The sequence below is a fragment of the Chrysochloris asiatica genome, unplaced genomic scaffold (genome assembly GCF_000296735.1).
Source record: "Chrysochloris asiatica unplaced genomic scaffold, ChrAsi1.0 scaffold00213, whole genome shotgun sequence".
NCBI classification, from domain to species: Eukaryota; Metazoa; Chordata; class Mammalia; order Afrosoricida; family Chrysochloridae; genus Chrysochloris; species Chrysochloris asiatica.
Genome location: NW_006408731.1, coordinates 2,900,446 through 2,914,126, shown reverse-complemented (window position 1 = coordinate 2,914,126; position 13,681 = coordinate 2,900,446). Strand labels below are relative to the sequence as shown.

The 13,681-nt window shown below is 39.7% G+C and overlaps 4 non-coding genes across 4 annotated transcripts; 2 read left to right on the top strand and 2 right to left on the bottom strand.

The window, feature by feature from the left end:
* The first annotated feature begins 4,819 nt into the window (after nucleotides 1–4,819).
* TRNAY-GUA lies at nucleotides 4,820–4,907 on the top strand. Its single transcript is given in 2 exon segments — nucleotides 4,820–4,856; nucleotides 4,872–4,907. It is a non-coding gene; the product is annotated as a tRNA-Tyr (tRNA).
* A 1,421-nt stretch (nucleotides 4,908–6,328) lies between these two features.
* TRNAA-AGC lies at nucleotides 6,329–6,401 on the bottom strand. Its single transcript has one exon. It is a non-coding gene; the product is annotated as a tRNA-Ala (tRNA).
* Nucleotides 6,402–12,259: 5,858 nt separating this feature from the next.
* On the bottom strand, nucleotides 12,260–12,347 carry TRNAY-GUA. The gene is given in 2 exon segments: nucleotides 12,260–12,295; nucleotides 12,311–12,347. It is a non-coding gene; the product is annotated as a tRNA-Tyr (tRNA).
* Nucleotides 12,348–12,665: 318 nt separating this feature from the next.
* Nucleotides 12,666–12,756, top strand: TRNAY-GUA. The gene is given in 2 exon segments: nucleotides 12,666–12,702; nucleotides 12,721–12,756. It is a non-coding gene; the product is annotated as a tRNA-Tyr (tRNA).
* The last annotated feature ends 925 nt before the right edge of the window (nucleotides 12,757–13,681 follow it).

Sequence of the window (13,681 nt, the reverse complement as noted above, 5' to 3'; positions counted from 1 at the left end):
GGCGCGCCTAAAGTCTCGCGAGGTTTCAGTTTTCTTTGTGCGTTTGTCCACCCCACCCCCACCTAGTCTCAAAAAGCTGCTGCTGTTGTTGTTAAATACCATGAAGTCGGTTCCGACCTACAGCCACCCTGTCTCGAAGAGCGGCTGATGAACTTGAAGTGTCAACCTTGCGGTTCAAGCAAACTTCGTGGTCAAGCGCATTAACCCACAGCGCCACACCCGGACTCTATTACCAGGCTGTTACCGCCTTCCTAATTAGCAAGTCAAATTATCTCTGAGCAACTATCTGTGTGTTCTAAGTTTTGGCCTCTTATGCCAGGCCTCAAATGCTCCGTGATCCTCTCGCCTTTTGTATGGTTTGGAGTGGAATTGAGAGAGGATTCAGGAACTCTCACCTCCCAATTACATCTAAGAATATGAAGAAGAAAAAGAAAAGGATACCAAAACCGTTTTTGCTTTCTGTTTTCACGTTGGGTTGTATTTTATTTTGAAAATAAAGAAAATAATTCTAGGTTTATATACAAGAATCACACATGATCTTTGACATATAAGAATACATGTTATTCACATGCACCCCTATGTATCACCCAAATCTGCCACTTCCCCCTGTCTCGCTCAAGTCGCTTTAGATCCTGTTTCAGGCTCTGAATCTTCTAAATTGTGGGGTGGGAAAAAAACCAAGGAAGGAGTGGATCCTGCCTCTGAGTTCACTCAAAGTCACTTGTTTGAGCCCAATTCACAATCATAAAGAAGTCATAGATGACACTTGTTTACACTAGAGGATCCTATTAGCAGATCAGACTTTAAATAAGAGGTTTCATTTCCCTTCTTGTGTTTCAGTTTTTATTTCAGTGGAGCCCAATCATTATTCACAATAAAGGGCAGGAAAGGCCCGTGGGAATGGGAGAGTAATAGGAAATATGGACTCTCTTTAATGACTTCTTTCTTTGACACCTTTCTGATTTGTGATGACCACAAAACTGAGGGGACAAGTAAAAAACCATTTTGAAGATATGGTCATATCAGGAGTCATATCAGAGGATAGCGATGGTCAGAATGAGGTGACAGCTGTAGAAAAAAAAAAAACTCCCTTTATTAACTAGAAAATGTTAATATAGACAAGGAAAGTGAAGAGGGCTTGGAGAACTTACTGGTGAAGGTCAAAGATTACAACTTTTAGTATGGGTCACACCTCAACATCAAAAGCCCTCACGACTGGACCAATAAGCAAACAGAAAAAATTGAAGTTGTGAAAGATATAATTTTATTTGGATTTTACAATCAGCACCCATGGAAGCAGTAGTCAATAAATCAAACAATTGGCCAAATCTACTGCAAAAGATCACTTTAAAGTGTTAAAAAGCAAAGATGTCACTTTGAGGACTAAGGTGCGCCTGATCTAAGCCATGGTGTTTTCAATCACCTGCTATGCACGTGAAAGTTAGACAATGGAAGGAAGTTATGCATGTGAAAGGAAGAATTTATGCCTTTGGATTATGTAATTGAAGAAGAATATTGAAATTACTATGGACTGCCAAAAGAACAGGCAAATCTGTGTTGGAAGAAGTACAGTCAGACGGCTCCTTAAAAGTAAGGATGGCTAGACAGTTTCTCACATACTTTGGCCGTGTCATTAGGAGAGACCAGTCCTTCTGGAGCAGGCCATCATGTTTGGTAAAATAGTAGGTGAGTGAGAAAGAGGAAGACTCCCAACAAGATGGATTGACACAATGGCTGCAACAATGGGCTCAAACATAGAACTGTGAGTATGTATGGTACAGGACAGGGTAGTGTTTCATTCTGTTGTACAGTGGGGGGGGGTCACTGAGTTGAAACCAACTGGACAACACCAAACAACAGCAACAACACAGATGGAGAGTAATACAGGAGATGTATTACTTAGCAACAACAACAAACCTTTAAAAATAAGTCACATAATGAACTCTGTATTGTTTTTGTTTTTTATTAAAAGGTTCATACTGACTTAAAAAATATATTATGTGACCTGGTGATGAGAGTAAGAAGAGGAAGGGATGGTTGGTCTGAAGTATGGTGAGACATGGGGACTCATAAGCCCATGGACATAGCCACAGAGGGCTAGAGCTTAGAGTAAAGCGGCCAGCTAATATGAAGTGAGGGGAGATGCACAAGAATGCCCAAACTTGCAGATAGTACCCATTTGACATAGCTTTGATGGTTTGATGATCACAACTCAATTAGAAGAAGACAAATTTGATAAAGGAAAGAAGTGTAAATTGCTACAATTTGATGACCTTGACCTATACTTATGAATGTAGTAGCTTAAAATACCAACTGTACACAGGGTTGATAGGGACGGGCAACTTAGCTATTGGCTACCTAAAATGGAGGTGGGAGGGGGTTATAAAGGCACAAAGTGACTGGCTTACAAGTTTTCAAGAGGTAGTTTAGATTCAGATTGTTTAGAATCCCCACTGAATAGTTTTCATCTTGTCTAGATGGGTCTGGTAAAAGGAGATGGGTATAAGACTCTTACTATTCAATAGTGAATAATTGTTATCATGACTAATTGTAATTGTCACAACTGTAAAGGCAGAAGTTTTGTAACATAAAGGAGGGAGTAGTTAATTTTACATTCCAGGAACAAAGGCCCCTAGGACCACCAAGAGAGAAGAGCATGAACGGAATGTGGGACCCTATCCAGAGAAGCAGCAACACCAGAGATGGAGTCAGAGATGAGGACATGGAGAGAGAGAGCAGCTGAAGACTCTAGACTCATCGAAAGAGAAAGGCTGTGTGCTGGTGGCCAGGAGGCAGGCTTGCAGAATGTACCCTTTGGTTGTCTAAATGATTATATATTCCTGAGTGCTTTTGTGTACATCCAAAAAGCACACACAGAGGAAATAGAAGCAAATACTGTTGAATGATGATGCACGGAGGGGATTGTAATCATTGCAATGAAATGAAATACGATAGCATGAGTGCAAAACCAGTGTTCTCTGATGTAAACTATCACTCAATTCACAATAAAAACCTATATATATATGTAAATTATATTTAACAGGTTTTTTCTCATGCTTTAAGAAAAACACCAAAAAATTTAAAATAGGCAACAGCAACAACAAAGATGCCTATTTACCTTTTCAATGTCATACTAGACTCAAAGCATTTTCTAACAGATTTACACAGAATTCTCTCATTCTTTAGTCTGAGAATACTTTACTTGAAGTATTTTGGACTGGATAATTCTTTGTTGTGAGAGGCTGTGCACTGTAGGGTGTTTAGCAGCATTCTTGGCCCCATCTATTATTATATAGAGTCCTGGGGGTGTGTTGTGAGCAAATGCGCTGGACTGCAAAGTTGGTTTGAACCACAAGGTTGGTTCAAACTCACCAGCTGCTCCTTAGAAACCCTATACAGGGTCTCTATGGGTCAGAACCGATTCGACGTCACTCAACAACAACCTATTTATATGCCTGTGGCCTCCCATCAGTACTAACTATGTTATGTTGTCAAGTGGGAGGCAAAATAGTCCCTTGGAGAGCCATTGCAGTATGAGAATATAATTTTATTTTGATTTACTACTTATTCAATTCAATGATACAACAACAACAACAACTTATTGATAAGGGCGCTTTACAGTTCTGTAATGAAAAAATGCTAACTGGTAGCTTATGAACTTTGAGAAAGATGTAGTTATTTTCTGTCGCATTTCAAAACAAAAAGCAAGAAAAAGTTGCAGTTGTGTTACCCTGTCAGGCATCTTCCAGTCTGTATCATATTTAGTCATGTTATAACAACATTGCTACTTTCTGTGGTTATTAATGTTTCTGTCTTTTCTATAATTCTTCAAACTCCTTTTACCATCTTGCTGGTTCCATCACTGAGTTAAATCTCTTGACAACTGTATAGTCTACATTTGTATGACAGTCATACATTTAAGGTTTTTAAAAGTTTACTTTGACAAAATCTATAAATTATGATGACAGCCATATAAAAAGTAGGGAGGAGATAGAATTTTATACTTTATACAAACTGATCTCATTCAAAATAAAATGTTCATGTTTTATGTTAATACCTGTCAACTGGTTAGTAATCTGCTTTTAATTCATGTTCACAGGAGGAGAAAATCTTTCTTTATACCACAGAAGAGTGAATGTCTGTTTCATACCATATTCGGATGAATAAGGTCACTTATTCTGTTTGGCTCTATTGTGTGAAAAATGTAATGACCTTCAAAGTAAGTTGAAGAGGATTCAAACAGATTGTTGATGGTGGATACTACCGCAGGTGAACTTCTTTATTGCTTTGATCTATACCTGAATTGTATAAACCACTCTTCCATTAACAACGACCTTTCAGACAGTCATAGAAAACTAGACTAGGATTTTACACTTAGCAAAAATAACTGATTTGAGTGGCATTATTACTTTCTAGTTCTGTGTGGGTAGGTCACTAAAAAATAGTTTTAGTTCTCCATCCAGAGGTTTCTGAGTTAAGAATTAGTGCTATGGTCTTGTTTACCTAAAGGGACTAATGAATGTTAAGTTGAGAATATTTTAGTGAGTTTATTATAAGCAGAGGTCAAAGTTGGGATGCTCAATCATTTCATTTCCCTGTTTGCAAACTGTTGAGTAACAGTGTTGCTGTTTTCTCCCTGATAAGGGCAGAAGACCTCTAAATGTTGATTTGGGCGGGGTGTTAGATCATACACCAAAAAAACCAAAGTCACTGGGAAGAACTTCTCATCAACACAAATGAATATACAAAAGCAAGCACAGTGGGCCTCTCAACTTATGCAGAGATGGCATCCCCAGCGGGTTGTGACTGCAGCGTGAATCCTTCGATAGCTCAGTTGGTAGAGCGGAGGACTGTAGTGGACAATGACAGGGATCCTTAGGTCGCTGGTTCGAATCCGGCTCGAAGGAATTCACCTTTTGAATTATTCTCACATCTTGGAGGTGCAGATTCCTTTTATACAAATTCTCGAAAAGGCTCATTGCAGTTACACGTTTTCTCTATGCATGTCTTAAAAATTATCTTCTATGTGCAGCATATCTAATATTTTTGAATGATTGGTCTCCATAACAACACATACAATCAAACCTTGTCTACATACCACAGGGGCGGTGGAGTTATCTCGAACGCTGACGAGGTGAACAGTTTGGACCTCTGAGCTTCGGGTCCCGAGAAGGGTTTCCGCCCCCAACTCTTGTGTCGGTAATGGGCGGAGAGCTGCCGGCTCGATGGTGTTAGAAAGAAAATAGTTAATTGATGGTGTATGCGCGCCCTCTTGTGGTCTGAAACTTCTGAGGCGCTGGGGAAGTTTTTTCCAAGTGACGCCAGATCCACTGCAGGCAACCGCCCTCAGAGTCCGGTTCTTGATGAAATTTGGGGAAACAACTATTCTTTCTCCGTTTAATTATGTCATGGTAGTTTTCACTACTGACAAGAAACTTCAGTGGATATCAGAATCACCTTAAAAGATTTTACAAAGTGTTTATACTCTTGACTACTTTGGAGGTGAGATGCAGGCATTGGTATTTTAAAGAAACAGCTCCCTAAGTGATTTTAAGGTGCAGCAAAGTTTGAGAGGAGTCCTGGTGTGGCGCTGTAGGCTAATGCGTCACACTGCAAAGTCGTTTGAACTGCAAGGTCAAGTGGTTCAAGCTCACCAGCTTCTCCTTGAAGCTACCTCTATTAATAGCTGAAGACTGGTTTAAATTGTATGCGCCCAATTAACCCCTTGCTTATTGAAAGTGAGTTGGGGACAAAAAAGTAGAAAAGCAATTTTTCTTTTCAAAGATAATGTTTGTGATTTAAACTGAGCTCTTGCCAAGACATCTTGGATTTTAGACCAGATAGATTCTTTATCCCAATCCCCCTTTCACATTTTGAGCCATCAGCCACCACTAGCAAAGTCAGTAATACACAAGAAGCAGATGATTCCAGAAGATGAAAAGTGAATATTAAAAACCAAAACTTCAAACACACTCGTTGACTCCCCATCATCTCAATAACAAATGGAAGTGCATTTGCTCTAGTTGTAAGAACGTGAAATGATCTTTAATAGGTCGAACATGTGGAAAATAGATTCTGAGAATTAAAATGCAAATTTAACACAAAGGACTAAAGTGTAGATTTATAAATTCACATGGCAGAGATAAAGTTTCAGATATGGAAATTATAAGTGAAATCCCGAAGTTCTGTCCATTTTAGTAGTATGAAGAGGAAGGTTGTTTTTTAAAATTCACGTAAAGATCATCCCTACTACGGAATGGCACATGTTTTTGCCAGATATTTACAGAGGACGAAAGTAAAGACCAATTGGTAAGAGGAAACATAAAACTGGAGAATGCGGGCATCGATCCCGCTACCTCTCGCATGCTAAGCGAGCGCTCTACCATTTGAGCTAATTCCCCAACTGGACAAAATACCTTACTTCCTCTACGCTCTTTAATATCTAGAAGTAATTCATGATCCGCTGCTATTTTCATGTGTAATCACTCTTTTTCTGTCGAAATTGACTCGGCCCTGAGTTATTACTTTCTTTTTTGTAATAGGATGACGTGCAGGGCTGTATAAATCAGTGGTAATTATATAACCCTTGGACAAGTTTCCCCTTTACGACCATCTCTAACTTATTTCCGATTGCTGAGCTCTGCCAGGAGGAGGATACATTGCCGATGGACCTAGACGCGAAGTTCACAGAAAATTTTGGAAGTCGGGCATCAGTTTAACACTTGAATGGTTGTCGACGGAAACCGGGAACCGGAAGGAAATTGCGATGTTGCTATTAAGGAAACTCAAGTGTCTCAAGCAATTACGTTCGGCGTTGAATTTTCTAATAGTTCCCTTTAATCCCTGAGCTCTTAAACGTTCCACCTGTTGTCTTTGTTGTCTCCAGAAACATATTGTCCAGGGTCACTATGTTCTACGAATGTCCGGTAAGGCCTGCTTTCTCCGGTTTAATCACCATATTGGACGCATGTCCACCAGGGGGCGTGCGAGCTGGTTAATGTCCTACTTCATTCTAGCTTGCTTTTTATTTTTTCCCCCCAAGGGTTACCGCCAAGTTGATTTTTTTCCTAAGGTAAACATTAACAGGAGAAGCACATATATTTGCCGCCGTAGAGCCACATTCCTTGTACACACACACACAAAAAGGCAAAAGTAGTTGCCTTTTTCTGTCTTACGGGCCTGTTGAGTACCATGTAAACGCTGGTCTCCAGAAGCTGGTCCAGAAGAGGAGGTTCTTATGGACACAAATATGAAGCCCCACAACCAACTCCTACACCTTCAATTGCTTCCTTGCTTTAAAGTCTACTATTAGAGGCTCCACTTTTTAGGGTTTAAGGTTTTCTAGGTGCCATGGACTGCAAGAAGAACAAATCTGTGTTGGAAGTGCATCCTTAGAAGCTAAGATGGCCAGACTTCGTCTCTCATACTTTGTACATATTATCAGGATGGACTAGTCCCTAAAGAAGAACATCATGCTTGGTAAAGTGGAGGGTCAGCGAAAAAGAGGAAGACCCTCAACGAGATGGATTGGCACAATGGTTGCAACAATGGGCTCAAGCGTAGCAACACTTGTGGAAATGGCGTAGCACCCGGCCGTGTTTTCGTTCTACTGTACACAGGGTCGCTCTGGGTCTGAACAGACTCGTCGGCACCCAACAACAGTAAATCTCAATTAAATTGGTGAATGACGATCAACACTGAATTGGAGAAGGTCATTGAACTGGAGAAGGCCACTTAACTTGTAGAAAGTGACTCTACAAGTATGTCCCTATGCTGTGTACCTCCCTGTTAAGCCTTTTCAAGATCTTTATAATGCGTTTAATATTTGAGCTTTTCTTTTACTTTTTCATTGCAGTTTAAACTGAAAAAGAAAGTGGATAATTTTTTTTTGTGTGGGAAGAAACCACCACCTTTCTGCCCCTGACATCTTAGGTAAGAGAGTTAAAAACAAGTGATCCAAGTATGTAAAGAAAACCATCATTTATCTCAAATCTCAGCTCAAGGTCAACCATCATTTAGATGCTTTCTCCTCCTCTTCTCTGGACAGAATTTATTCAACTACAGATGCAGTGTGACACCTCCCCTCATTCTTTTCTCCCTGCTTCTTCTCCATGACTGTTACCGAGCAAATGTGGAATTGGATAGAAAGAATATAACTCAACTCTATAGCTCAAAACCATGGACTTTACTTCAGCATGATTGAATGTGAACTGGGTGCAACTGGTTTGTATAGAGGCTTTGAGCCATGAGCTAGGAGTTCCTGTTTTCAGTAGCATTGGATTAGGTATTGAACTCTCCAATCTCACAGTTTCCACAGAGGTAAAATGAAGATCAAGAGTTGCTGTTGTTAAGTGCCCTCAAGTCAGTTCCAACTCATAGTGGCCAAGGGCCAGATTGTGGGATTGAACAACCTTCTGGTTAGCAGTCCATTGCCTATCCTACAGCGCATACTAGGATCAAGAACGTTATTAAGTGCCATCGAGTTAGTTCCAACCCATAGCAACCATAGCAACCCTGTTTCTGAGGAGTGACTGGTGAGCTTGAAGTTCAAGCCAACTTTGCAGTCCAGCACATTAATTCACAGCGCCATACCAGGACTCCAGGATCCAGAAGTTTGGAGTTGAGTCGATAGTTTCACGACTGGTAAAACTTCCATGTGAATTTTAAGGTAGTATTACCTTAAAATTCACATGGAAGTTTTACCAGTCGTGAAACTATCGACTCAACTCCAAACTCACTCTTTGTCTTAGCTATCTAGGACTGCCATGACAGAAATGTCACAAGTGAATGACTTTAAAAAGCTGAAGTAGATTCTTTCACAGTTTGGAAGTCTAGAAGGCCAAATACGGGCTCTGCAAAAAGTCCATGTCTCCTTTCCACATCTGTAGGTCCAGCAGTCCTTGGAGACCTCCATGTCTTGGCATGGGTTTTTATCTAGGAGCTTCACAGTACAGGGACCCCAGGCCCTAAGGATGCACTCCACTTCTGCCTCTTCTTTCTTTGTGGTAATAGAATATGGTCTCTATCTTTCTGCTCACTTCTTTCTCCTTTTATATATCCAAAGAAATTGACTTAAGATACAACCTAATGCATTAGATTACATCTGACCTCATTAACATTATGTTGTTATTGTTAAGTGCTGTGGAGTTGGTTCTATCTGATAATGACCCTGTATAGGGTTCCGAATTTTAACTGGTGAGTTTGAATTGCCAACCAGTGATTCAAACCCACCTGATGGTCCAGCTTATCCTACAGCATCACACTAGAATTTACAAGACATAGGATAATTAAAATCATATCAGAGATGATCATATCAGATCACATCATGGGGGTGATTGCATTATATTAGATCTCATCATGGAGGTGATAACTACATCTTAACTGCTAAACCACTGGGAATCCTGGCCAAACCAATACATTCAAAACCTTAAGGATCACACACTTCTTTAATTTGTCTTGTGACACAGTGATGGGACTCTGTAAATCAATTGCTGCTTTACTACCTGATCTCTATTAAGCTTTGCCAAAAGGGAAGCCAGAAGGAGAAGGTGAGGATGGAGGCAGAAAGGTGGACTTGTTTTCTGGTTCTGTTACTCCAATAATATTTCTGTCTCCTGGCCAAGACAGTTATTGCTGTACCAAATGAGTCCAGCAGCATCCTAAAATTTCATGATATGTTGGCATCTCTTCTGCTTTTCTAGTTGATACTCAAGATCTAGATAGGACACCTAATAATATGGGAAAGAAACTGTCCTTTTTCCAAGTCTCTTCCCATTCCCTAGCCCTCACCTCCAGCTGTTCATCCTCTATTAGATTAAGATGGAAATGTTACCACCTGGTATTTTCTTAGTTTCTCAAGGAAAAGAATTTGATTGCTGAGTTAAATATAATATTTTTTGATGAGTGGATGGGTTTTTGACATTAAAATTAAATTTTTTTCAATAGTATATTTATAGAGATATTTTACACAGAAATCCACTCAATATTTTCCTTACATAAATCAAGCAATGTCTTCTTTCCAGATGGTCTAGCAAATTCCTCATTTGTGTCCATTTCTACCTTCCTTAAGCACAGGAACTGAGCATGCAATAATTTCTGCTGAACCTTGATATTTGATAATGTGATTTTCAAAAGGAATATTTATATTTCCATTTAAATGTTTTGAGTGCTTTTAGTTTGTTTCAGTTGCTTCACTTGCAATATATCAGTCACCCAAATAATCTAATCAACTAAAAATTGTATACTTACATATTCACACAAAACATTCCACATGCTTCATTAGCAGTTATGAATATATATACATGATTTGATTTTCAGAAAGGAGAATCTCAGTGATATTAAAATTTAAATGGATTTAAATTTTAAATTTAATTAAATGATTTTAATTAAAATGGACATTGGACTTTGCTGTTTCACGACCTTGGAAGCTTTCCAACCCAGTTGTCTGTATTTAGGGTGATGATACCTTTTACCTTCCAAACCAAAACATCTTTAAGTGGGTAATGAGACAGAAGGACGTTGAGCACAATTACTATAGTCCTGGTGCCATAGGATAAGCACTGGACTGCTAATTGCAAGGTCAGTAGTTGAAACCCACCAGCCACTCCTTGGGAACCTTATACAGTGTCCTTATGAGTTAGAACTGACATGCCGGCACTTAACGACATTATACCTGGAGGAGGGCATAGGAAATGGATAATGCTTTTGTTTTAAGATACAACTTACATACAGTAATATCTTAAACACACAATTTAATAGACTTTTATATATTTATAAATTCATAAAATCATACCCAGATCATTATACAGAACATTTTCAATGCATAAAAAGACTACTTAGGATTAGCTATATTTTCAAAGCAAATAGAAACACTAGGATAAGTCTAAAAGTATTGCTACTAGGGTTCTAGTTCATACATACACAAGTTTATTCCAAACAAAATGTGTTTAAACATGTCTCTGCAATCAGTGGATGTCTGTAGACAAGTTCTCTACCGAGTAAACTAGTCTTAGTCTCCTTGCTGTTGTTGTTAAGTGCTGTCGAGTCAGTTCCGACCCATAGCGACCCTGCATAGGGTTTCGGAGGAGCAGCTGGTACCTTAAAATATGTTGTTTTTGTTGTTAGGTGCCATCGAGTCGGTATGGACCCATTGCGACCTTATGCACAGCAGAACGAAAACACTGCCCAATCCTGGGCCAACCTCACTACTGTTGCCACACTTGAGTCCATCGATGCTGCCACTTGGCCATCCATCTCTTACCTTAAAATATAGATGAAAAAAAAAGAGAGACTTTATAGGGGCTCTGCTGGGCCAGTTAAATTCAAGGCAGAGAAGGCAACTCTAAAGGTTATGGAGAGTTTTTTGAGATACCAAAGGGGTAATTTTGTAATCTTGATGGACTTTCTTGGAAGACACAGGACAATCACGGGAGCTTAATATGAAGAAGCTTTCATAGAAAATTGCATTGGTGATAAAAAGTTCAAGAAAGCTGTGCCAAATTTTTTTCCGTTCTGACAACACACCTGCTCATTCTTTGCAGTGCCAAGGGCTGACCTATGAGAATTTCATTGGGAAACCTTACCCCATCCACCCTACAACCCTGATCTTGCCCTTGCAGATTTCTTTTTGTTTCACAAACTAAAACAATATAGAAAAGGAACATCTCTGTTTTGTGCAGTGTAAAATCGAAGATCTCAGAATTCTCTGGGGAAGGGTTTAAAAAAAGGAAATGCCTTCAGACATGCTGGCTACCCCAAGAAACAATAGCTTCACATTTTGATATTTTTGTTTAATAAAGCCTTCGATGATTTTATAGCAATATTTTTTGGTCTGTATAATCTACATAATATCTTTGACCAATATAGTAAAAATAAATCCACGACACTATCATTATTTTAAGGGTTTTTAAGAGAATGTATCATTGGGAGAGTCCTTTGATAGCTCAGTTGGTAGAGTTGTTGTTGCTGTTGTTAAGTGCCGTCGAGTCGGTTCCGACCCATAGCGACCCTGAACAGGGTTTCCGAGGCTGTAAATCTGTACGGGAGCAGAAAGCCTCATCTTTCTCCCGCGGAGCAGCTGATAGTTTCTAACTGCTGACCGATTCCTAACCACTACCGCTATCAGAGTTCCATAAAGTGGTCTTACTAAGTATCCCAAAGTAAGTTGTTTGTTATTGTTAAGTGTCTTTCATCATAGGAAACCCCAGGGTTTCCCAGGACCAGATGGTGAGTTTGAACCAAAAGGGCTTCAAAACAACTGTCCTTCGAGCCGGATTCGAACCAGCGACCTAAGGATAACCAACTTACACATCTACAGTCCTCCGCTCTACCAACTGAGCTATCGAAGGATCTGTAGTTTGCTTATCTCTTATTGAAAATATACTGGTGTGGCGCTGTAAATTCAGCACTGATCTGTAAACTGTAAAGTCAGCAGCTCAAACTCACCAATTGTTCCTCGGAAACCCTATACAGACTCGACGGAACTTAACAATAACTACAAAGTAAGTTAGAGACGTCTTGGTGTGGCTCTGTAGGGTAAGCACTGGACCACAATGTCAGTAGATCAAATCCACCAACCATCTTTTGGAAACCGTACACAGGGTCACTGACTCGGAACGGACTTGAAGGCACTTAACAGCAATAACAAAAAAAGAGCGTGAGGAGGTCCTTCGATAGCTCAGTTGGTAGAGCGGAGGACTGTAGGTGTTTCTTGGGGTTGCTATCCTTAGGTCGCTGGTTCGAATCCGGCTCGAAGGACAATTTCTTGCTAAAGGATAATACATCAAAAACACTTTAGCCCCTGTAAGGAAACAGGAATACTTCAACATATGATTTTGTTGTTTTGTTCTTACTCATAACGACCCTATATAGGGTTTCCAGGAGACAGCTCAAGATGTACTTACAGGAATCTCAAAAATTCTATGGTATATGCAATAGTGTTGGTGTGGCAATTTAGGATAAGCATTGGACTGCTAACCCTCCAGATGGTTCAAGCCCTGCAGATGCTCCTTGGAAACCCTATACAGGGTCGTTATGAATCGGAACTGACTAGATAGCACTTAACATGGTATATACAAAGGAACCATTTGGGTCGCTGGAGTAAGACGAGGTCTCCTGGAAAAACGATTTTACATTGAGTTTTGCTGAGAAGGGGACATGAGAAGCACAATAACCTTTCTGTTTTGATGGTACTTTTTGAATAAACTTTTTGAAAGACAATTTTAAACATACACAAAGTAGAGAAAATGATATAACGAACTTCTAAGACGCTGGCACAACCGACACTTACATTATCTAGCCTCCCCACCCCTCCCCCCTATAATCCTCGCGGTGCCCGTCTTTTGAAGTACTTTTAAAATGTTAAAATGTGTTTTGTTTTCATTCACTGTTGCTGTTTTGAATCTGTTTAAGCATTTAAAAATGGGACCTGAATCTATTCCTCTCACATCTCTCCAATAAAGAAGCAAAGAGCAACTGACAGATGCGCTAAAAAAAAAACCAAAAAAAAACATTCAACAAAATGGGCGGGTGAGAACTCTAGGAGTCTAGTTTATTAGAGCCGCGTTACTTAGGAATACAGTTGGGGCCTGCCGAATAATAATTGTCAAAAGTTGTGACTGTGGACTTCTTTGTCACCTGCTTCAGTCGTGTGCGTTGTTTTGGGCTTGCGTTCGAGCCGGAT